Here is a 24,905-nt window from a genome sequence, read left to right as displayed (position 1 = left end):
AGGATGATTTTATTTTTGCCCAGTTTAAATTTTGTTTCATGTTGCAAAGAAGATATTCTATCAATAACATTTTCTAAGTTAAACCAATTGCAGTTTGCCCATCCTTCTCCCTCCGGAGAAGGTGTGGCATTGTATTTAGCAAGCAGAGCATAAAATTCAGCTTTACCTTTTGCACTGAAGTTTTTAGTCATTTTGTGAGGGGACCAAAGCTACACCAGGGAGTTAACTTAAGTTACACAAATCACACAGCCTTTCCACTGTCCCCTTGCTTCCCTGGGTAGTTGAAGAGACAGAATCAGTCTGGGAGGCCCTGTGAGGTTGCTTCAAATTTGTCTCTTCCTTCCCAGACAGTACAGATACGCACTCACATGAACACACACATACAGAAAAGTTTTCTTTGTAAGGGGACCAGAACCTAGAACAGGGAAAAAGCCACTCAGCCTTCGCTGGGCCACCCCTCGCTCCCTGTGTAGGTGAAGGGACAATATCTGTCTAAAAGGCACTGCTTAATTACTTCAAGTCTGCCCCTTCCCTTTTAGACAGTCCAGGTACACAAAATACAGCAGTAAAAAACAGTAACAGGTTCAAATTCACCTCAAAAACAACAGTAACAGGTTCAGATTCAATTTAAATACAACAACAACAACAACAGTATCAATATCAGTATCAATATCAGAAACAGCATCAATATCAGGATCAGGAGAAGTATCAGTGTCAGTGTCCGTGCCGGTAAAATCAGTAACAGAAATGACAGTAACAATTTCCCCTGCTTTTGCACCGAAAAATCTTTTGTGTCAATTCCGGAGCCTGTGTGCTCAATCGAGCATGAGATTTGGCTTTGGCGTGTGTAGTTTGTGAGAGGTTACAAACTACACAAAACCTGCAAAATCTCACTGGCTGCTGGAATCCTTGTCCGTGACGCCAATTATGTGAAGGTCCGCCCGAAATAAACGGGTGACGAATGATTTTTGGGTGCAAAAATAACCAACAAGAGGCACAGGGGCTTTGCAGTAACAAATCAACAAGGTGCAATTTATTGATTATAACCACAGTTAAATATGCGTTTGGTTAAGGGATCCGGGGAAGAGAAGGGTAAGACAAGGAAAAAAATGGGAGGAAAGAAGGTCAGGGAATGGGGTATAGCTACCAAGACGTGATGTCTTCGGGGTCCCGCCGCCGAAACTCGCTGGTACACGTCTTGGGGAGATCTCCAAGGACAGTCGGGCCGAACCCCAATATATATACTGTTCTTGGTTGGGGGAAGGTAACTGAAATTAGGTTTCCATGGAGGGGAGAAGTCCATTGTTTTCATGGCTGAATGCTCACATGTACGTTAAGTTTTCCCCCTCCCTGAGTTGGGAGGGAGTACAGTCCCAGTCTCTGGAAGGAGGTTGCCAGGGGGGTGCCATGGGGGTGCCATGGGGGTGTCAATAGGGTGCCAGAGGGGTTCTTGGTTCCTTGATGAGGGGATTCGCATCTCTGTTGGTCTGTCACGGTGGTTGGAGACAGGCAAGAGGGGTCTTCTCATGGAGCGGGGGGGGAGCCACCCCAGAGCTCAGTCCAGCCAGCTCAGGAGTTTGGAAGAAAGTCCAGTTCAATTGTCCAGAAAAGGGCAGCATGCCCCCTTCGAGTACAGCATGGCGTGTTCTGCAAATATCACTTGTGAGCACACTAGATAAGCATGAGACTTTCTTTCCCAACCGGCTCAGCACTTTTAACCCTTCGGTGGTCTTTTCTCATGACAATTGTGAGGCAAAAAATGAAGAATTTTCGGATGGACTTCTACACCCTGCTCAGGCTGGGCCCAGCCAGCCCAGTTTATTCCTACCAGCCTCAAAGCGTGGCTTCCCAATTGTGTGGGTTCTTTGTAGGCAGCAAGAAGGTGTTCCCACAACTTTTCCCTTTGTGTAGGAGTGTTTTTAACATGCCAGAGCACAGTCCTAGTAGGAGTAAATGATGAGGAGCAGGCAAGAATAATAAATGTTTTTTTAAAGCCATTTCATAAGCGACATGAATGGAATGGTCTGTGTGGCAGCTACACCCTCTCCACTGGGATCCTGGAGGTGTGAGGGGGCTGGCAAACAACTGCTGCTCCCTGGGCTGCCCTGCCTGGCTGGGGCTTTGTGCCCAGGTGGGACCCTCTGGCAGGGCTGGGGGCTCTCACTGGAGTGGGGCTGGGACACCCACTGCAGGCACAGGGGTGCTTTCCTGAGGACAGGATGCGTGGAGGAGCAGAGCTGCTGGGATCATCCTGGGCATTGGCCTCGGGTGATGGTGTGTGCAGGTTGTCCTGTGTGAAAGCACAGGGTTGTGCACACCCAGCTAGTGACTGGGGAAGGGCATTAGAGTGTGGCCTCCCAGTAATCCTCTGTGGCCTCCCAATAATCCTCTCTTTGCCGTCCAGCTGTTTCCTGTCCTAGGCATAGGCTGAATTTCAGCTCCAAGCCTCCACTTTCTCCTGCTGGTGTAGCTGTGCAGTCGGCAAGCAGGAGGAGCTGGCCACAGGGTGCTCCCAAGGTGTCTGTAGCACACCAGCAAACATGAGTGCTCCTCACAGACCTGGGGACCCTCTTGCTCAGAGGAGGGAAATTGCAGGTCAGGTCAGCTGCATTTCCTTCTCTTTGTCTGTGGCACTGCACATCACTCAGCCTGTCACAGGGGCTCGGCCCTGGATGCCACCATTGGAAGGACATTGTGTGTGAAGGGGATCTCAGCTCGCTGTGAGTGCACTCTGTGTCCTGAGAGCCTCTCCAGTCCCACAGCCCCCGTGCACGGCTGGCTGGAGCTCATTCCCTGAGCTGCTGTTGCCCAGGGAACTTCTCCTTCAGCCTCAGAGGCTGTGAGTGCCGCCAGGGCTTTGTGCCCTGCTTCAGCTGGAGGTGCCTGGGGGTTCCCATCCCTGCCCTGCTCTCACTGAGGGAGCTCTGTTGGTGCTTTGTGCTGGATGGCACAGTGTGCTGCTGGTGCTCCCCTTGCCATCTCAGTGAGGCTGGCTGGACAGAAACCTGCCCTGAGTTAACCTGCAGACAGTTTGTAAGGCTGTAATACCAGTCCTGCTCCCTCAGGTCATCCCTAGGTGAAAACAAGGATTAGCATATTGGTATTGCTTATTCTTGGAGATAATTGGTGTTTTTGTATCAGCACTGGGGTGGCAGCAGGAGCAGGACAGTGCCTGTCCCCTGTGCTGGCACTGCTGAGGGACCTCCAGTCTTGTGTCCAGTTCTGAGCTCTCATGGCAAGAAAAACATGGAGGGGCTGGAGCATGTCCAGGGAAGGGAACAGAGCTGGGAAGGGGCTGGAGAGTCCCAGCAGTGTATGGAACTGTGAGGAGCAGCTGGGAAAGGGGCTCAGCCTGGAGAAAAGGAGGCTCAGGGGAACCTTCTCCAGGAGGGAGGAGCCAGGTTGGAGTCAGGCTCTGCTCCCAGGGAATGAGGGACAAGACAAGAGGAAATTGCCTACAGGCTCAGGGTGGGCACAGCAGGAATTTCCCCGTGGAAAGGGGGCTCAGGGATTGGGAGGGGCTGCCCAGGGGGGTTTGGAGTTCCCATCCCTGGAGGTGCCCAGGAAGGGCTGGAGGTGGCACTGAGTGCTCTGGGCAGGGGACGAGGTGGGGATCAGACACAACTTGGACTCAGTGGTCCTGGCAGTCTATTCCAAGCTCAGTGATTCTGGAATTCTGCTTCCAGCTGGCTGCAAAGGCAGAGGCTGATGCTGGGGCTGAGGGGCTCTGGGATGTCTGTGTGCTCTCCTGGAGCAGCAGGTCAGGGCTCAGATGAGGCTCCGGGAGGATTTGTTGGAGTGGCACAGGACGGGCAGTGTGGGCTCTGTGCTGGGCTGTGAGGGCAGTGCTGCCAGCAGCAGGAGGCATCAATGACATGTGCTCCTCTCACTGGCTGCCTTGGGGCTGTCACCTGTGGCTGTGGGAGCTGCATTCCTGGGGCTGTGCAGCCCCCTGTGCACAGCTCTGCCCTTGCTGGAATGTCCCTGCTAATGGGGAGCACAGCTCTGGGCTGTTTCTGCTGCTGTTGGTGCAGACCAGGATTTCTGGAGCTGTGGAGCACAACCTCCCAGCCAGCAACATCCCCATCTCTGACAGGAGGGTTACTGCCAGCAGAGGAGACTTCTCAGAGTCTGACCCTTTGCTCTTTCCATAGTGCCTGATTTTGTTTGACAAAAAGGATTATTGAGAAAAAACCAACCCCTCCACTCTGCACAAGGGGAATTTGTGACCTTCCTAGTCCAGTTTTGCTGCTGCCTGGCTGCTGTACGTGCTGGATCCCCAAAGATGCCCTCAAATCCAAGCAAACATTCCGTGTGCAGGTGGGGTCACCACGACCACCCTTTCTGCTTCACAGGCTGTGAGAGTTGTTTCTGGAAATCCACTGTATCCACAGAACATTCTGTGTGGAAATCCTCTCCTGCTCTCATTGTGCCCACAGAACATTCTGTGTGGAAATCCTCTCCTGCTCTCATTGTGTCCACAGAACATTCTGTGTGGAAATCCTCTCCTGCTCTCTGTGTGTGTCTGTCTGTAAGGAGATGTCAGCCTGTGCAGAAGCTCCTCTCCAGGAGCTCCAGAGCCCCTGTTGCACATGTCGGCTCCTCCTGCCTACCTGGGACTGAGCAAAGTGCTAATTGTTGTGCAGATGTCATCTGCCAGGCAGGCAGGAGGCTGGAGGCTTGGAAGAGGCTGTGCTGTCATTTGCTAGCAGCCTCCTTGGTACACGTGAGCTCTATTTTTATTGGGAGTGTGCCTTTGCTTTCAGCCACTGCTTTGTTGAATTTCTTTTTTTTTTTTTTTTTTTTTTTTTTTTTTTTTTTTTATTTTTTATTTCCAGGCTTGCAGATAAAGTTTGAGGGATACATCTATTTTTCATTATTCCAGTTTTGCTGCTTGTTTTATAACTGAAAAAACCTCAATCAAACCAAGAAACCTGTTCCTGTGTAAAAAGCTGGGTGTCAGAAATCCAGATCTGTTCCAAAACCAATTAATAAAAAAAATCCAGTTGATGTGGTCGAGGTGGCTCAAAGGAAGAGGCTGCTGCTCAGGAAGACCCTGGCTCAGGAGTTTTTGGAGGCTGCAGAAGCACATCAGGTACACTGTTACCTCTGCTCTGTCCCTCTCCTGGTTTCCTCTTCCTTTTCGGGCAAAAACCAAGCAGGGAGAGGAAGAAATAACAAAGTGGAGTGTAGGGACAAGGTACCAGTGAAAGGGTGGAAGGAGAGGAGGCTTCCCTCCACGTCCCTGAAGGCTTCTGGGGGCAGAGGCTCTTTGGTGCCAGGAGCTGGTGGTGGGTGCTGCTGTGAGCAGGTTTTCTGCTTTGTGGGACACAAAGTGGTTGCTTCAGTGAGGGAGAGCTCTGCTGTCTGATGTGCCACCCTGATGGACAGCAAAGCAAGATATTTCGGACTGTGTGTAGGGGAGGAACTTCTTTAAAACGTGGATAGGAGTAGGAGCAGACTTGATGGAGGGATGGGTAATGAAGGAGTGTTTGAGCAGAACTAATCAGTCCTATCTTCTTTCAAAAGACCTCATTTAGTTTAATTTAGCAGCGTGTAAATTTAGAGCCAATCAAAGGAAATACTTGTGCAGCCTGTGTGCTGGCAGGCTGCTGCACTCCCTAGCCCAGCAGAGAGCTGAAGGCTGCAGGTGGATCCCGAGCCTCGTGTGAGGCACTGGGGGCACACGTGTGTGTGCTCACACGCAGGGTGGGCACAACTGCTCTGTGCCTGGGCACTGGCACCCACAGCAGCAGCAGCAGCAGCAGCAGCAGCCTTCATTTCCCCGTGATGTGCTCTGTGCCCCATCAGGGTGGCTCTGTACCCATCAGGGTGGCTCTATACCCATCAGGGTGGCTCTGTGCCCCATCAGGGTGGCTCTGTGCTCCATTAGGGTGGCTCTGTGCCATGGCTCTGTACCCATCAGGGTGACTCTATACCCATCAGGGTGGCTCTGTGCCCCATCAGGGTGGCTCTGTACCCCATTAGGGTGGCTCTGTACCCATCAGGGTGACTCTATACCCATCAGGGTGGCTCTGTGCCCCATCAGGGTGGCTCTGTACCCCATTAGGGTGGCTCTGTACCCCATCAGGGTGGCTCTGTGCCCCATCAGAGTGGGTCTGAGCCATGGCTCTGCTCCCTGGAACACCTGAGCATGGTCAGAGCCAGCTCCTGGCCCCATGGCTGGGCTGAGCCTCTGCTCTGAGCAGCAGGGAAAGCCTTGTGCTGTAGGAACCACTGAGTAAACCTTGCTGACCTCTGAAAAATGTTGTTTTCCTCAAGAGAAACCTACATATGGATTAGATGAACCCCTGCTCCTTGGACAGCTGGTCGTTTTGTTTAATTTGAATTAACGCAGCTGCTTCAGTGCTTAAAATGAGGCACAGGCATAAAAAGCCTTCACGGGATTGCACGGCTTTTTATTTTTCCCTCCAGTTGTCATCCATGGCACTGACACAGAGATTTTAAACAAGTCTTGCAGGTCTCCTCATATTTTCCAGGAGAGATATCATCCCCTGTGGGGTCAGTATGAGTTCTTGGCATTTCCTGTCACAAACCCCATTAGCAGTGAGCCCCACGAGTCCCTGTGCTCACACCTCGAGGTGTTGTGCCTCCTGCCATGTCACACCCCTGATCCCACGCTGTGTTGCAAAGTGTTGTGTAAAGAGTCCTGAAACCTGCAAAAATGGAAAAAAAAATACTGTTGGGTTTGTTTTGCTTTGCATTTCAGGCTGGTGGCAATGTCTCCTTGGGCCAGGCTCCTCTCCAGCACCTCCAGGGTCAGCCTGCTGCTGCTGCTGGGCTCTGTGCTCCTCTCCTGCTCCAGCCTGGGACAGAGAGTGCCTGTAAGTTTTGGCTGCTCCACTTGACTTCAGACTGATAAAACACAGATGCTTTTTGCCTTTAAGGAAATGCCCATTATTCTTTAGGAAATGTCTTTCTCCTGCTTGAATTATGAAAACAAACCAGAAAGGGTTCTGCTGATTTCTGTGTAAATGAAGAATCGCTTGTGTGTGCTGCCCGTTTTTGCTAGAAATGCTAATGAAAATGGGGTATTGCAAAGCAGCTGTGGCCAGGCAGTGACAGCAGCACTTAAATGAGCCAAGTTGCATCCTTTTATCCTTACTGAGCGTTTAAACCCCACACTTTTCCTGAGCAGAGCTGGTAAACATCAGCTTTCTCCGTTATGTGTTTGAACAGATCCAGCACTGGGAGGCCTGGTGGTAAATTTACAATAGCCTGTATCACTAACTCCCTCTTGGATAATCACAGAGCTGTGGAAATCAGTTAAGTAATAACTGCTCCACTCACTCTTTTTTAGTCCTGTTGAGTCTTGGCTCAGAAAATGTTAACATTGATTTTCATCTGCAGAACCTGGGCTTTTATGGCTGTGATTGTTCCTGAGCTTTAACCATTTGTTATAATTTAAACAATTCCAAGCCCCTGATGCACTCAGCAAAAGCAGGAGTTAAGATCTGGTTCCTCATGCATTTCTGAAATCGCAGTCACTTTCCACAGCTGAAATAAAAACATTCTGTGGGTTTGTCAGCCTTCCTTGTGTGTTACCACAATCATGGAATTGTGCAATTGTGTAGGTTGGGAGAGACCTTTGTGATCATTGAGTACAACCTTTAACCCAGTGCTGCCAAGGCCACCACCAGCCCACATCCCCAAGTGCCCCATCCACACTGTTGTTGGTACTCTGCGTGTTGTGCTCAGGTTGACATTTCTGTTGCTCAGAAAGACTCTTCTAGGCTGGAAACGGATATTTATATGCAGAGCATCCAAATTCTGACAGAAAATGTGCATGCATTTTTTCCCAAAGAGTGGAAGAACTGAAGGCAGAATGTGTCCCAGAATTTCCCAGTTAACCTCTGAATTTACTTACATTTTTCCCTGTGAAAACATCCTAAGGATTAAGAACCAAACACTTCATGAAGTGAGCTGTAACTCCATCTTAATTGCCAACAATTAGGACTAATCATTCCCTGTAGGGTGGTTAACTCAAATTCCTCAGTGGTGACTGAATTGGTGATCTCAGAAGCTGAAAATATTCCCTTCAGCAGGCACTGAGCTGTGGGGATGATGAGCCTGGACCAGTTCATCTGTTCCTGCTGGAACCAGAACAGCCCAGACCCAGAGTCAGTGCCAGGTGTGAGAGTACAGGTCATTTCTGTGCACTCTCCAGAGTTTGTTGTGACTCCCACCAGCTCCCTAGGGAGGCTTTCCATTGAACACCAAGGTTTTCCTCACAGCAAGGATTTTTTTCCCTGCTGTTCTTCCCTTGGTGTAACATCGAGCCGCTCGTGCTGGCTGCTCTCCCACACCTCTGCCAGCCTTGTGCTGCACTTGCCATGGAGGTGGTGATTAAATCCCTGCCTCATTGTTTTAAAAGCCGTGGAGAACACTGGAAGAGGGTGGAGAAGAGAATCCTCACATTTGTATCATGTGGGCAGCTCGGTGTGTTTTTTCCCGTGTCCTATTTTGGAAACAGCTGAACTATTTTAGCTGAAATCTTCTCCAAGCCTGAAATAAGTGCATTTAAGAAAAAGAAAAAAAAAAAAAAAACAACCCAACAAAACCCCAAAAAACTCACCAAACCCCAAACCAACCAACAAGCCTTGAGGCATTCCACTTGTGTGGAAAATTTCAGCTGAAAAAGTTAAAAGTTTGACATATTTTTAGGCAAGGGAAAATGGGGTCTTACAATGTTATACAACCCTAATAATAGCCAGGGCTCCTGCCTCTGACTGAAATACAGGTAAGGCTCTGTGAGAGCTGGTTTGAAACCTGCAACCTGCTCTGGAATAGGAAATAAGCTGCGTTGCTTTGTTCAGCACAAATGTCATGCTAGTTATGAATGTTTAACCTTTAATATACTTTAAATCTAAATTTAACCATGTGGAAAGAATCTCAGATGTCAAAAAAAAAAAAAAAATCTGCTGGCGAGAGAAAAAATTTTGTATTCTCAGCCAGCACTAAATTACCCAGATGCAATTGCTAATGAGCTGAATCTCTTCTCTCCAAAAGGAGTTTGCCCTTACAAAAACAGAAGAGAGCGACATAAAAGATGACAGTGGGAAGGAGCTGGGGACAGAGGATGACGCTGATCCTGAAGACCTGAAGTGTTTTACCCCACGGGTCAGTGGCAAACCCTGTGTCTGGGTAACTGCTAATTATAGCATGCCTCTGGAACCCACCTGCCAGCACTGACAGGAGCCTTGCAGACGCTCCAAGAGCTGTTTGTGCCCATGACAATGTGTGCTTTTGCTGGTGCTCACACAGAGAGGAGGACTCGGTGACCCACTGCAGGGACTGGAGGTGGTGAGCAAAGCGTCCAAGGAGGGGAGAGGTTGCTCCAGGGCTTTCAGGTCACTGGAGCAGGAGGAGTGGGCTGCCAGCCCCCTGTGGGTGGGGGGCTGTCTCTGTCACTGGCTCCACAGCCCTTTCTCTCTTCATTTGTCAAGGGCCAGGTTTTATAACCTTTGTTGGCACGTGGATTCCCAGGTCTGCTGTGCTCCGGTGTGGTGCTGCTCAGTGGCAAGCTGATTAGGAGCTGTCACTGGAGCACTGCACAGCTTTTTAACAATGGCTTTTCTGTTCCTCGCCTGTTTGAAAGCTAGCTTTTATTTCCATCTGTGCAAACCACAAAAACTCTCTTCCCTTTCTTTGGGTTGGTGTCTTTCATTAGTCATGCCTGGGACTCTGTGGTGAGAGGAGCCCAGCAGAGCAGCTTGGCCTCTGTGTGCTGAGAAGGCTCTGGAGGGACCAAACCCATTCAAACACACACAGATGCACATGTGCATACATATTTCAACAATTAGCCTGTCTCTGGGATCCTGAACGAGCTGTTTAATCCACTTGTGCTTTGGTGTCCTCATGTATATGCAGGTGTAATACCTTCCCACCTCACTAAGTGGTAATTAATTTTTATAAAGTGCTCTGAATTTAAGAGCTTTATCCTGTGCTCAGTATTATCATTGAAAGAATAAGTATGGGTTCCATTTGTCTTGAAATTTCTGCCAGATATAGCAGAATGACTTTTCCAAATGTAAATCTTTGTATAACATAAATGGCTACAAAAGCCCCTGCGTTCCACAGAGCTGCAGTATATACTTATATTCCATTTCTGTACCATTATGTATGGAAGGCGTGTGGTGTCCCTGCTCATTATTCAGCCTGGCAGATCCCCACCAGCTTTGTTGGAGCAGAACATGTATGTACAATCATTAGAAACCTCATTGCAGGGTTTGTTCACAAGCACCTTCTCCACTGCTCGGGTGCCTTATTCTGCTTCATTTTTGTAGTTATTCCATGTTGGGCACATGCAGTGAAGGGCTTGTGGAAGTGGAGAGCTTGTCAGTATTCACAGAGGAGAGTAATTTTGGTTACTCTTGTAAAGACTTAAATGGTGTCCTGCCTCATGTTCTGACTGCTACAGACCCCAGCACTGGGGACGTGGCACAAAGAGGAGCCGGCCTTGGTCTCCTGCTGCCAGCCTGGGTTTCTGTCTCCTGGGGTTCTTCTGCAGTGAAATCCCTGTGAGGACTGGCACTGACACCTTCAGCACGTGTTAGCCAAGGCTGCGGCCCTGCTGCCAGCATGAGCCCATCCCTGTAGCCTCTGGCCACACTTTCCCAGTGTGAGCTCAGCTCTGGCTGGCAGGGAGCTGACCTGGCACAGATGCTGCTGTGGCTGCACAGGGATTCACCTTTGGGTGCTGCAGCAGAGCCACGCACCTTGGCAGCGTGTCCATCCCACTGGTTCTGCATCTTGCCATGTTTTCCATGTGGCTGCACTCACTGGCAGCTGAGCAGAGCCTGGCTGGGCTCAGGGTTTGCCTGCTGCTGCCCATGTCTCCAGGACACCCCCACTCCCTCTCCCGTTGTATCCCTGCAGCAAACTAGGCCAGTCTCTCTGGGGGAAGCAAATTCAAGTGTTTGAATTTAGAATTTGGATCTACAGTTCTGAGCACTGGGAAGGAGCTTGGAGCTGCGTTTCCCCCATCTCACTCCTGTTTCAACTTGTTCCTGTTCTGAGCTCATGCAGGATTTTGTGCTTCTGTACAATGGTGCAGCAGCTCATCTTTTATAGATGTGTTCCCAGTTTTCCTCTGCTGAGTTTCCAGTTCCCTGTTGCTAATTGCATCAATCCACATTTCCACCGGGACTGCAGCAGTGTCATCAACCTGTAACCTGTCAAATCCCTCCCCAAATTCCATTGTTGTTGTGTCTGTAATGCTTTGGGCGCTTGTTCCTCGCTGTCTACAGTGTGAGCTGGATTTTGATCAAGTGCTTCCTTGCACTTTGAGCACACTTCAAGCTGCTGGAGGTGGCTGGATGCAAACACAGAGAGACCGTTGCCCTAAGAGCTGTGCTGCCTGTAATTTGGAAGCAAGGTCAGTTGTCTTTTCTGCCAGGCAGCCGGAGCTGACAGCTCTGGAAAGGTTGGTGAAACTTCCCAAAGCCCTTTAACACTTCGTTAGGCATTGCTTCTTTCTCACTTGGCACTAAATAATGCACCAGGTGCAGGCTCAGACTGAAGGGAGATGTGTGCCCCAGAGAGGCTTCCAGCACCTCTGCTCTTGGACTTTTGGGCATCATCTGTGGGGCTTTTCCTTCTGTCCATGGTTGGAGTCCACAGGAACCTGGAGGTTTTTAGGGGTTTAGTGAGTGGGATTGCTGTTTCCTCTGAATGAAGGTTCACACCCTGCTCTGACTCCTCATGGTCAGGTAACAGAGTTTGTTTGAAGTTGTGCTTCCTCTGCAGTCTTTTTTCTTTCAGAATACACTTTCTCCATGTGACAGTACCCTTGGGAGCTGGAACATATTTTACTTTTGTTATTTGGGCACCAAATTTCCCAATGTTTTGTTCAGCATTCCTGATGATGATTGGAAGTTGGATTTCTCTGGCCATCTAGTTGTATCACTGAGCAGCAGATTTTCACCCAGCAGTGGTGGGAAATTTTCCACGCAGCAGTGGCTCCTCTGGGAAGAGTTGGCTGTGAAGATTCAGAGCAAGGATATTAGAGGCAGGGGTTTAATTGGGAAAGGAAAAGGGCATTAATCGCCCCCCAGCAGTGATGAGTGGAGAGCTGGGGCTGCACAGGGCTCTGCTCTGCCCATCCCCGTGGCAGCAGTCCTTTGCTGCTCCCTAATGTGGCAGAAACCCTCTGGCAGCTTTTCCAGCTGACAGTTGGGAGTTAATGAGTCCAGTTTCCAATCCAGATGGACAAGTGAGAACCTCCACTGCCCAAATATCAAAATATTTCCAGATTGCTCTGCAGAGAGGCAGCAGTGGGGCACAGAGGCTGCCTTTGCTGCAGAGCAGCTCCCTGCAGACTGGAGGGATGGAGCAGAGCCTGGCACTGTGACTGGCACGGTGCAGCGTGGATCTCTCTGGGCTTTGGATGGATGTCTCAGGGCAGAGCAGGGAGCTCAGCTGGCCTGCACCTTCAGCTGTGGTTAAAGCTCTGCCTTGCAGAGCTGAACCTGCAGTGATCCCCACTGTTTGTGCTGCCCAGAGTAATTTTCTGCAGTGCCCAATGATTTCCCAGTTACAAACCAGGAGCCACAGCTGCTGCTGCTGGTGAGGCTGCCAGAGTGAAGCTGATGTGAGCATGCTGTTGGTGCTGCTTCTGCAAAGATGAAACCATCTCATGTTCAGCCGGGAGCCAGTGATACATTGCTTGGCATTTAAATATCCATGGCTGCAGCTCCCAAGGATCCTCAGGCTGCCTTTGCTGCTCCTGCTTGTCACAGGTCTTCTCCCATCTCATTTGCTGCTCAAACAAGGTTTTACACCTGTGGGAGCCCAGTTCTGCAGGCAGCCACGGCAGGGAGGTGTTTTCAGGGCTGCTTTGAAGGGCTTGTTGTGCAGGGACAGGGCTGAGGATGGGCAGTACCTCGGCCCAGTTTCACTGCCAGTCTGTCCTCCAGGGGATTCCAGTGGCCAAATGAGGCAGCACTGATTTGGCTGACAGGAGGTTCCTGAGGCAGGGGAGGCAGGAGGCAGCAGGATCTGTGCCAGGCCTGTGCCACAGCCCGTGGGGGTGACCTGGCTCTGCTGAGGGTCCCCTCACACCTTGTCTGCTCCTGCTGCTCGCTGGGATGTCCTGAGCTGCAACAACTCTTGCTAATTGCTCTGCTGAATTCATCACTGTCCAAACCATTGGCTTCTCACTGACCCAGACCTAACTGAGACAGTGGTGGGCAGGTCTCTGAAATATTTATGGCAGCACAGTCAAGAGAGGGCTGTGAAATACAGAGTGAAACCACCAGGGTATGCTCGTTTTTGCAAAGTTTGACATGTCTAATCCAGGAAATAGGAGCCTCATCAGATCAGCACGGTTTTGCATACAGAGGGAAGGCAAATGGAATTTTAAAAACCTCATCTATACTAGATGAAATGCTTCTTCTCCACGTTTCTTTATAAAACGACTTGTTAGTGATGTGCAGATGGGAGGAATCTCGACTCTGGAGTTGTTATAATCTTGTCTGGCCAGCAGCCGGAGAGCTGGAGGATGATTCCAGCAGGTAGGAAAGGCCAGGCTGACTTGAGAGCAAATGTTCAGTGCTTGGAAGCTGAGTTATGGTCCCTGGTAGTTCTCCCTCTACTTGTTTTTAATCTGACTTCTAGCACAGGAGGCTTTCCACATCCTTAATTTATCTCCTGCCTGTCCTTTTTATTGCCAGCTGCCTTCATGGGCTCCTCTCTCAGCTTCCTACCCTTGTGAGCTTTCCTTTGCCCCTCATCCTCACATCACAGGAGGCACAGTGTCCCTAACACTTGTGCCTAATTCCAAGTCCTTGGCAGAAGTGCCAGGGCTGACGCTCCAGGAGCTGCTCCTGCCTGGCATGTGGGGCAGTGCCGGGCAGATGGGGCTCACCAAGCACACCCTCCATGCCCTGGTCCTGGTCTGGGTAAGAGGGACAGTGGTGTTTCCCTCCAGCTGTTGGTGAAAGGACAGGATTGGGGCTCAGGAGATGCTGGGACAGTGATCAGACAAGGGTTCCCAGTCCTCTGCTCCAGCAGGAGGATGTGTTTGAAGGATGCCAGCTCTGGGCAGGGAATCACAGCACAAATGTCCTGCCCTGCAGCTTGGTTTCAGCATTTCTGTACAGAATTGGGACCCCCAATTCCATGAATTGGGAGCCAGCTTTTGCCCCCCAAATGCAGGTAAAACTTCTCTTCTGTCATTTGCAGAAGTGGCAGTGTCCTGGCAGCACTGGTGTGGTGAGGAAAAGCCCTACAATGCTTGCTCAGGTTTAGGAGCAGAGTGGGCTTGGGGTGGGTTTTTGGTGTGTCAGGTCAGTCCTGTCCCTTACTGGCCACGATGTTCTGGTTTCAAACTGGTTACAAAAGACTTTTGCAGGGATGCTCCTTCTGCCAAAAACTAACTGTGCTTCTGAGCAGCCAGAATAAAATCTGAGCTTCTGTAACACAGAGCCATGGACTAGGCTGTGGGCACTGCCAAAACAAGGGTGCAGGGCTGTGTTTCCATGAGCCAAGCCATGACTCCTGCTAGTGGATTGTGGAATTCTGAGCCCTGCAGGGTATTCCAGGTGGCCATAAACCAGGGGATGAGGTGCTGAGAGTCAAGCAGTGGTTTTAGTGCAACAGGAGGAGGTTAAGCTGCAGCTTTCAGAATAATTTCAAACTTCACTTTAATGATGCTCAGGCTGCTGGTGGTGTAATAGCAGCAGACATCAGCAGTGGAGCCATTCCCGTGGTTTAATGTACATTGTTTGGTGGGGGAAAAGTGCTTTGAAGGAAGAGAGACTGTTTCCCAGGGAAGACATCTCTCATTCCTTGCTTTTCTCTCCTCCCTGCCAAGCTGGGGATGCTGTGAGCCTGTGAGCTGCTGAGAGGTGCTCAAATGTGTGCTGGGTGATGAGGAATATCTTGCTCTGGTTTTTATGTGCAAGTAGGCTGGATTTGCTGCAATAGCTCCAATAACCTTTGCGTGGCTGTTTAGAAGGATGAACGTCATTAAAGAAGAGGTATTTAATAACAGGCCTATTTTTATCTCTCTCTTTATCTAACAGTCTGCACGTTTATTTCAAGCTTGTAACAGTGCTTTGCTAAAAAAATGTTTTCCCTCCTCTGAAATGTTTTGGCAGTGCCTCCAGCCTTGGTTATCTTGAATTTCCAGTCTGGCTAGCATCTCTCCTCCTTCCAAAGCCAGCAAGCCACAGCAGGCCCAAAGCTCCAACATTTTCCTTGGGAAATGGGAAATTCCTGGGGGAATATGCTTTCAAAACATGGGACTTGGGTCCCAGGGTTACTGAAACAGTTATGAAGGTTTGATCAAACATAATCACAGCGACTCCCTCAGGATTCAAATGTGTGATCTTGTGTGGGACAGGCACTGCAGACACTGCAGTGTTTGGTGTTTGCTGCAGGATGTGACTGACCACACACTCTGGGAGAGGCTGGCAGCTCTGGGGTCAGGCATTCCTGCAGAGATTTTTTTTTCCTAAATTTGCCAACTTTATTCTGTAATGTCATAAATTCGGCCCTGACCTATAGATATCTTGCAGACATTGTGTTTTCAGCCCACTGTCCTGTGTTTGCTGTCATTTGCTGGTGGTGAAGGAGGCAGCCCCAGCCCCGAGGGGTTGCACCATCTTTCCACCTCCTTCCACATCTGTTCCTTTGGCATTGCTGTCTCTGTACCCAGACCCTGCCCTGACTGAAGGTTTGCTGGGGCACAGGTGTCTGAGCCTATGGCCAGGATGACCATTTCTGAGCCCTTTTCCCAGGATACTTGTGGCCATATGCTCCAGGAGCTGCTGGATTTGGGCCTTGGGATATGTGTGGCAGTTGTTACAAAAGAACTTGGCTCTAGGGGCTAATCCCTGGTTTTTCCTTGTCGTTCAGTCTGGATCATGTATATCCCTTAACTATAGTTTTGCAGCATTATCTTTTTCCATAATTAGGGAGTGTTTTCCATGGTCTTGCTCAGGCCCTCCCTCCCTGCAGTTTCCCCCATGGGTTAAGGCCTGACTTACTGAAACTTCCACAGAGCTGATTCTGGGCGGGCAGGGACAAGGCCAGAGGGTTTTCAGCAGTCAGCACAGTCAGATGGCTCCTGTGAGGAATATTTCACTTGCTCCTTCACAGATCTTGCCTGCAAATTGTCCTCTTGCTCAGATGGGGCTCCGGTTTCTTTTTTTTCCTCCTTTTTATTTCCTAAGTTATTCAGTTTTCCATACATTTATTTATAGGGTCACACAAGCAACAGGTCTGCTTTTTCCACAGATCCTTCCAGAGCCACGTGCTGTGCCTGCTCCATTCTGGTGCAAATCACCTTCTCCTCTGAGGAAAACTCAGAATATCCATCCAGCTGTCTTGACTGAGCGAGGCATTTTCTCTGAACCCTGCCCTCTGTTCATTTCAGAATCTGCAGGGAATTTGGGACATAAATTAAAAAGCTATTTGATGCTCCTTGAGGTCTAGAAGCTGGTTTTGCATTTGTTCTTACTTGAAAGCACACTGAGACAAATGGCTCTGCTTTACTGAAGCTGCTTCCTTTGGCATCCTGAGGAAGCTTCCCAGTTAAAAAATAAATATGGCTCTGTTTTTCCAGCCCTGCTTTACCAGCAAAAGCTGGGGAAGGAAATGTAATCTCCTTGGGTCTGCCCTGATATTTTGTGCAGCTAATTCCCATTTATTGAAAGAACTCTTCCACGCCAGATTAACGTTTAATTTTTTATTATGTGTTTACATTTTGGAAGGAGTAAGGGTGGTGGTGTTGGAAATTCTAATGAGGGACAACATTTCTGATTCAAAAGACTCAGGCTCCTCTCTTCTGATTTTTCTGCCTGATCCTTCAGACTGCAGGAAGTTTTGCTTGGGTCATTCACTTGCAACAGGATGTTATGGGAATACAGAATTAATGTGTGCAGCTTGTCACTTGGAATTGCTGCTGTTCTGCTGGTGGGGAGCTCCCAGGGTTGCAGAGTCCTTGCAAGCAGCAATAACAGGAATGTGCCAGTGAACCTGCAAAGCCAGAGGAGGAGCAGGGAGCTGCAAGTCTCCCCCATCACTGCGGGGTGTGAATAAATAGATCTAATCAACAATTTACATGTTAGCCCTGTACCAGGGTTTATTTTTAGGATATGTCATTCAGCCCAAGCGAAACCTCTGCATCTCAGGCTGGTGGTGTTTCTAAAAGCACCTCTAAGTGATCACTGAGGCTGGATTTTGAGCTGCATTTACATTTTGATAGAATCTGCTGCTTTCCTTATCTGAAACAAAGCCTACCTGATCTTCATTAATTACACTCTCATTTCACCTAACCAGGGTGCTACTAATTACAGTTATCTGTCTGTTCTTCACCAGATAATACACAAAAAATTGTTATCCCTGGCTGTATCTGGATTAGCTGGAGCTGTAAGGGGGGTGCACACGGTGATGGGTTTTACAGGTGGAGTGCAGGTATTTATAGACTGTCTGAGGAAATGCTGGAGGAGTGGCTGCTGTCCCACTGACTGTGCTGCCATTCCAAGACACCTCCACGGCAAAACATACAGAAAACACTGCTTAAACACAGAAAAATCTGATTACTGCAGGGTGACTGGAGCAGGCCAGCTCCACAAGAGAGGTGATGGAGTCCTGGGACATCCCAGACCCTCCTGAGCACAGGCCTGGGGCTGGAGGGGACACTGCTGGAGCAGGGGTTGATCCCAGAGGTGTTTCCAGGCTCAGCTATCAGGGACTGTCTGGCAGTGCCTTTTTTGAGACAGAAAATCTCACAGTGGCTTCACAGAGGGCTGCAAGCCCTGGTGGTGGTGCTGACTGCTGCCCCACTAACATCAGCTGCAGTCTGAGCAGGGCAAGCACAGAAAGGGCCCCTCTGAAAAGAGGCAGCAGGAAATGTCTGAGCTGCTGGGGAGCTGTGGGTCCAGAGGGCTGGAGCAGGAGCCACAGGCTGCAGGGAAGGGGGTCCATGAGGGCAGAGCCTTTGCTGGAAGAGAAGCCAAGGGGCTTTCACTTGACTCCTGTTTCATCACCCTTCCACGCACTGATCTCTTCAGATACTCTCTAAACCTTTGGTTTGCTTTCTGAAAGGGAAAGGACTTGTCCTGGAGGAGGAGCAGAGCCAGGCTGCTGAGGAGAGCTGGTGGCTGTCAGCTGGCAAGAGGGGAGGGACACGGAGGCCAGAGGGGGGACACTGGGTGAGGAGATGTTCACACTCAGCTCCATCCGCTGCGAGTGCCAAACACACCTGCACTCCTGTTTGTACGGCTCGCTGTACTTGATAAACTGATATATGTGAGTTTGGGGGTTTTTGTTACCTTTTTGTATTCTGAAGAGAACTAAAGATGGTTCACATGTTTTTTTTTTGTGCCTTCTGCAGTGCAGGTGATACAGGCAGGGATGGAACAGCAGCATCTTTATACTTGTCAAGTCTCCATCCACACCCAAGGCACTGCCTGAAGCTCAAAGTGATTTTCTTGCAGGCTTAGAACTCTACACCAGCAGGGAGAACAAGAAACTCAGTGGAGATTATGCTCCAGAAAAACTGTATGCGTGGCCCAAAAGCTAAATATGGAACCATGGAAGTGCACACTGCAGTGGTAGGGGAGGTGGGAATGCTGAATGGGGAGGTTTCCTGCCCTTCTGGCACCAGGAACCAGGGGTCCTCTGGTTCTCCATGGTCCTCCTTGAGGATCTTTGGTTCTCCATGGTCTTCCATGACGATCTCTGGCTCTCCATGTTCTTCCATGAGGATCTCTGGTTTTCCATGAGGATCCTGGTTCCCCATGGTTCCCCCCAGGGCTGTGCTGGTGCCTTTTCAGAGCTTGCTGTGACAGCAGGCAGCAGTTTCAGGTGGGGCTGCTCTGCTGGCAGGGCCTTGGTGTTCCCAGCAGGGCAGGGCAGGGATGCTCCTGTCCCAGCAGGACACTGGGCATGCAGGTACCACCCCACAGCAGCTGCTCCTCCTCTGCATCACTTCCAGGGACAGAACTCCTGTCCTGCTGCGTGGCAGGGAGCCCTGCAGAGCCAGCACGGAGGGGACAGGCTGGGCAGCAGCTGGGCAGCACTGGTTTAATCCTTTTTGCCTGTTCCTGCCATGGAAGCTGTGTACTGGGTGAGGTGTGTGTGTTTGGGGAGGGCTGGCCCGACCATTAGCCTGTCAGGGTTTGCAGCACTGGCAGCTGGGGAGAAAACTGTTATTAAGTGTAGCGTGGCACCTTGGAGACGGAAGCATGGGGAGACAATAAATACAGCCTTCCAAAATGCCATTTTATGGTGTCACTCTTCAGAATTTATTAAGACTTAGTTGCAGCCATGCCTGCAGCCTCCTGTGCTGGAATCCATAAATTGTGTTCATTATCTCCAGCACTTGCTCTGACCTGCTGTATTTTACAAGGGGGGAGACACTGGAGGCGTGGGGACACCCCAGCTGCTTTCTGCAGCCATTCCCCTGGTGCCAGTCCAGCTTTTCTGGGATTGCTGGGACACCCCAGGCAGTGCTTGGCTGCGTGGATGGACCCCAGGTGTGATGTGGTGGTTGAAGAGAACACTGAGGGACTGAGGAGCTGCCAAAATCACCACAGCTCCACGGGGAGCAGGGAAGCAGCTGGGTGAGGGGGGAGCCATGGGCACGTTGGAGCACACTGGCACATTGTCACTCCACTGTGGGACCACTCCAGCAGTCTTGGATGTGCTGAGGATGCTGGAGATGGAAAAGGGTTCACAGGAGCTCCCTGAACTGCGGACAGGGAGATGCTACACCGCTGCTTGGTGTCCTCTTGCACCACTGTTCTCAAATGAAAACACAAATGAAATTGTGCTCCTTTCAGCCACTTTTTGTCATGACATATCCCTGCAGCAGCATGTTTGTGTACCTTCATCCTTATCCTCAGCATTTAGGTCCAGGATGGAGGAAAACAAGTTCAAGCCCAACCTCCTGATAATTTATTATATTCCTTGTGCTTAAGGGTAAAATTTAAGTTGCCAAATGCAGATGTTTGCATGCTCTTTTTTTAGCTCTCAAAGTACTTTCTGTGTGCTTGATTGATGGAGGTCCCTGTTACATTAATAGCTGGGCTTTGCAGAAAGCTGTTATTACCAGGAGAATCTGGTGTGGGTTTCAGTTTTTCTTCTTGCATTGAAAATCCATTATTAATGTCTTTCTGAGGGAAAAGAAAAAAAAAGGTTTCAATTCAGGCATTTTGCTTTGCTTTCTCAGGCTTCTTCTCAACTGTCTTTACAGTGGTGCTTTTAAAATCAATATTACAATTGTTCTTTATATTTTACTGAGTGGTTGAGGATTTCTGCATCTTGCTATTGATTTCTGATTGTATTGCAGGACATGTAGGTGCACACAGGTTGCTCTCTGATGGATAACTTCATATGTGTCTTCCTAATCATCACTGAGTTGCCTTCTGCATGTTCCCTCTTGCTGGATGCGGCTGCTGAGCTTGGAAGGCACCAGGAGAGCTCTGAGTGCAATCCTGAGACACCAAACTTGGGACTGCTCATTTAATTCAGTTTGGTTTTCAGTCAGACACAGGGGTCACATGAGGCTTGTGGGGTCTCCTCTTTTGTGTAGTCTTTGCAGAGTTCTTCTGCCCTTGCTTTTCAGGCAGCTTCGTGTTCTGTGTTGTAGGAGCAAAACAAGTCATTGTCCTGGCTTTGTGTGGGGTGGTCATAATGCACCTTTAGCTTCCAGCACTGACCTTGGCCCTTGGGGCAGCTCTGCAGGCAGATCTCAGCATTTCAGAGGTGCAGAGTCATTGGATCCCAGAATGGTTTGGGTTGGAAGGGAACCTTGAAGCTCATCCAATTCCAATCCCCTGCCATGGCAGGGACACCTCCCACCGTCCCAGGCTGCTCCAGCCCCAGTGTCCAGCCTGGCCTTGGGCAGTGCCAGGGATCCAGGGGCAGCCACAGCTGCTCTGGGCACCCTGTGCCAGGGCCTGCCCACCCTCCCAGGGAACAATTCCTGATTCCCAATATCCCCTCCATCCCTGCCCTCTGGCAGTGGAAGCCATTCCCTGTGTCCTGGCACTCCAGGCCCCTGTAAAGGTTCAAGTCTCAATGAAGCAATGCAGAAGCCCAGTGTGCATTGGTAACTGCTGTAAAGCTGGATTTGCAGACTGAGGCTCTTGGAGCACATCAGCACTGATGGCACAATCTGTGTGAGAGCTTGTTGGCACCAGAGGAACCTGTGAGGACTGACAAGACTGTGGCCAGCATGGGTGCTCCAAAATGCATCCATGGCTCCAGGTGGGTGTGCAGGGGAAGAGCTCTGTGTGTGTGTGGGCACAGTCCTTCCCAGCTCTGCATGCCCTGGCACAGGCTCCACATCTGCCAGGGGCTGTGACTGTGCCAACAGGCACTCTGCAGAGGGCTGGCTGTGCACAAACCTCTGCTGGCTGGACCGGGCTGTTTGCTCCTCAGGCTTATCCTGGACAGGCTCCTGCACCTTCAGACATGGAGGCTACACCTGGCTCCTGAGGAAATGGTTGTTGCAGTTTGTCTGTCCGTGCTGGGGACCAGGACAAGCACTGGCACAGGAGCTGGTCCTGTGTCCCCGGGGTGTCAGGGCTCGGTGGTGACAGCACTGGCAGGAGACATGGCAGAGCATGGGAGGGGACGGGGCTGGCATGCATAACAATGGGCAGGCTCTGACCTTGCTGCTGGAACTCACTTAGCAATTCTGTTGATGTTCTGGAAACGAAAATATAATTCAGGCCACCTTCTCCTCCAAGCTGACCCTGAGAATCTGGGAGAAGAGCTACTGAATAATTAGGGGCTTTTTTTTTCTCCCCCCTTCTTGCTGGAGTTACTGCTCAGTGTTGAACTGTCCTCTACAGTGTCATCCCTTCCCTTGAACTCACTGCTCCGAGTGTACTTAGCATTAATGTTATTACATAAATTGCAGTCTCATTAATCACTGAGGGCTGCAGCACATCCTTGTTGTGCTGTTTCATGGGTGGCTTGGCTGGTGGGAACCCCCTGGCCAGGGGTGGGGGCTGTGGCTGGAGCACTCCCCCTCTGCTCCTGAGCCTGGTTTAGCTGAGCTTTGTGTGTCTCACCCTGCAGGATCTGGAGTGTTTGCCAGCACTGCCATGATTGCAGTCTTGCTGCTGCAAAGGAGAAAAGGGAAAGGTGGGTTTGTCCCAAGGGAGTTTGGCTGGACCACATCCCTGCTGCTGTCCCTGTGATTTGGGTCTGTGGGGTCCCAAAATGCAGAGCCCAGCCTCGTGGCTTGGCAGTGAACACCCAGAGCCTGAGCTCTGTGCAGGGTCTGCTGCAGGGCTGTTTGATGATGCTGTGCCTCTGTCACTGTGGCAGAGCTCTCAGCCTTCCTGGTAATGTAAATTCTCCTGGCTGCATGCTAAAATTACACTGAGTTATTGATTTATCTTTGAGAGGATTTCCTTCCCGAGGGACATTTCTGGCTGCTGTAGTGATTTAGTTCTCCTACAAGGGCAGAATCCATGGCAGAGCAGAGCCACCCTCCTGCCCTCGAGCCTGCAGCTCAGGGTCGCGCTCCCTCAGGCTTCCTCTGCAAGCTGATTTCTTTTCCAAGGCTGGGACAAGGTTGCATGGCTGTTATTTCAGTGTAACAACTGCAAATAAAAGGGCATTTTCAACTTTCCACTGCAGAAGCTGCAAGTCTGGGACAAGCCTTTGTGCCATGGCACCAGCATTATCTTGGGCATGTCTCAAACCCAGCTCCAAGGCTGGCACGTGGGACTTGTGGAGCCATGCCAGCCTTAATACACTTGGACTCCTGGGAATGTTTTAGTTCCTCAGAGTGGGGTATGATGGGAGCAGGAGCTTGCAACACTTTTCTCCTGAAGCTTCAGGGTACAGCCTCTCTTTTCTTTGCTTTCTTTTGACTCACCATGGAGCATCTCTAAAAACCAGGCCAGGTGAGTTCCTGCTGCTGGTCCTGAGGAAGCCAAGACAGTTCTTTTCTTCTATCCCCAGTTTTCTCCCCTTGGCCCTGAAAGCCCCCCCACCAACTATGGCTCAGCTGGTGAGCACCATCAGTAGAAGGACCTGACCCTTCAGGACATGGCCCAATGTTTCAGATACTCTGTGGCTGGAAAATGCCCAGCTCTGTGTCCTTGGGTGCCCATTTGAAGCATGTTCCTGTGGGTTCCTGTATCTAACCCCACTTTCTAGTGGATTTGGCACCAATCTCAGCTGCACACTGATAAAATGGGAGGCTGCTCGTGCATGTGGTGTTATAAAACAGCATCCACCAATTAGGCCCAAGGAGAACGTCAATTTATTTTCCTGTGAACCAAGTGTGGCACAGCTCCTTCCTTTCCCAGTGATCTATCTGTGAGATAAAACACATCTTTAGTGTCTATCTTAAATACTGCAGTGTTGGCAAGTTCTCTTGACAGAAATTAGGCTAATGTCTCTTACGGCTGCGTTAGCTGTAGAAACAAGGCTTTAAATTGAAGCTTCGCAAAGCGCTATTCCAGCACCCTCTCCAAGGCATCTCCTTATTCCAGCTTTTATTATCCAAATTTGTTCTCACTCTGCCTTGGCAGCAGGGCTGGCAGGCAGCTCTGCCCATCCATCCTGCTGGTCTGGCAGCCAGGGGTGGGAGCAGCACCTCCAGGCTGGCCCGGGCAGTGCTGGCCAAGCCCTGCGGAGCCCTCGGCCCCGGGATGCTCCGGCTTGGGGGGCACCACTGCTGGGACGGGGCTGGGGCCTGGGTGAGGGGAGGCAGCTGACACCCATCGAGCACAGAGGGGATCCAAGGCAGTCAGCTGCACGCCCTGACAGCGGCACAGCATGTCCTGAAACGCTCCCACTGCGAGCTGGAGCTGGGAGAAGGGAGTTTGTGTTGTGCGTGTCTCATCCTTGCAATTTCAGCGCTGAGTTACAGACTCAGAAGCTGAGGACAGGAACAGGGAGTGCTGAGACCTAGTCATGAATCCCCTTCTTGAGCTTCCCAGCCCTCCCCTGGAAAATAGTTTCCTTTTTAGCTCCTTTACCCTCCTCAAGTTGAGACCTTTTAGCCTTTAACTCCTTGTTTCCAACAACAGATTAACCATGGCTGTTTTAACCAGGGCTGTTTTAAACCTCCTGATTCTCACACTGGTGTTGGTCCTGATGGATTATCCCTCCCTATTGTGTCCTTTCTGTACCTCCACATTGCCAGGTTCTTTGGTGGCCCTCTCCTGAGTCGCTGAGAGAGGAGGAGAGGCTGAGAGTGACACATGTGGGAGACATGATGGTTGATGATGTTCTGGAGGTGCTAACCTCCATCATAGTAAAGAAGCCTCTCTCAAAAGGTATTAAATGCCTAAAATCCCACAAAATTAATATCATCCTCAGTTCCTTTTGTCAGGCTCTCAATTCTCCTGGTCAGCTGCCTTGTTCTTCTCTGCCTACATCCTGTATTGATCTTCTCTGAACGTAGCCAAGCCTTCAGCATCCCAGATGGGCTTTCTGGAGTAACAAATAGACCTGAGGAATGACAATTATTGAATGGATTGTAGCATTGGCTTGGGGATAAATATTGTAGGGAGTTGGAAAGGGATTAAAACTGGCATTTGTAAGTAAGCTTCTCATGGATGTTGACTTAGGGACGTGGTGAGACAAAGGTCGCTGCAGTGTCTCTGCAGCCTGGTGTGCCATTTGAGAGATGAGATATCAGTGTGGCTGGATACGTTTGGTCTCTCTGTTTCTTCTGCTCGGACCTTTGTGGGATTAAACTCTCTAAACTGCTGCAGTTCACAGACTTCAAGCCCAGTATCAGAAGAAAAAATAAATCAAGTGCCTTGTATTAAATCCTGAGCACATGGCTCCTGCTGCACCCAGGACTGTGGTAACTCACTGCAGTGCCTGCCTTGAAGCTGGGGAGAAGGGTTTGCTGGCAAAGTGAAAACAGGTTGACCCCACTCTACAAAAGGACA

This window comes from Melospiza melodia, unplaced genomic scaffold (assembly GCF_035770615.1).
Source record: "Melospiza melodia melodia isolate bMelMel2 unplaced genomic scaffold, bMelMel2.pri scaffold_18, whole genome shotgun sequence".
NCBI lineage: Eukaryota > Metazoa > Chordata > Aves > Passeriformes > Passerellidae > Melospiza > Melospiza melodia.
Note: the sequence above shows the minus strand (reverse complement) of the source record.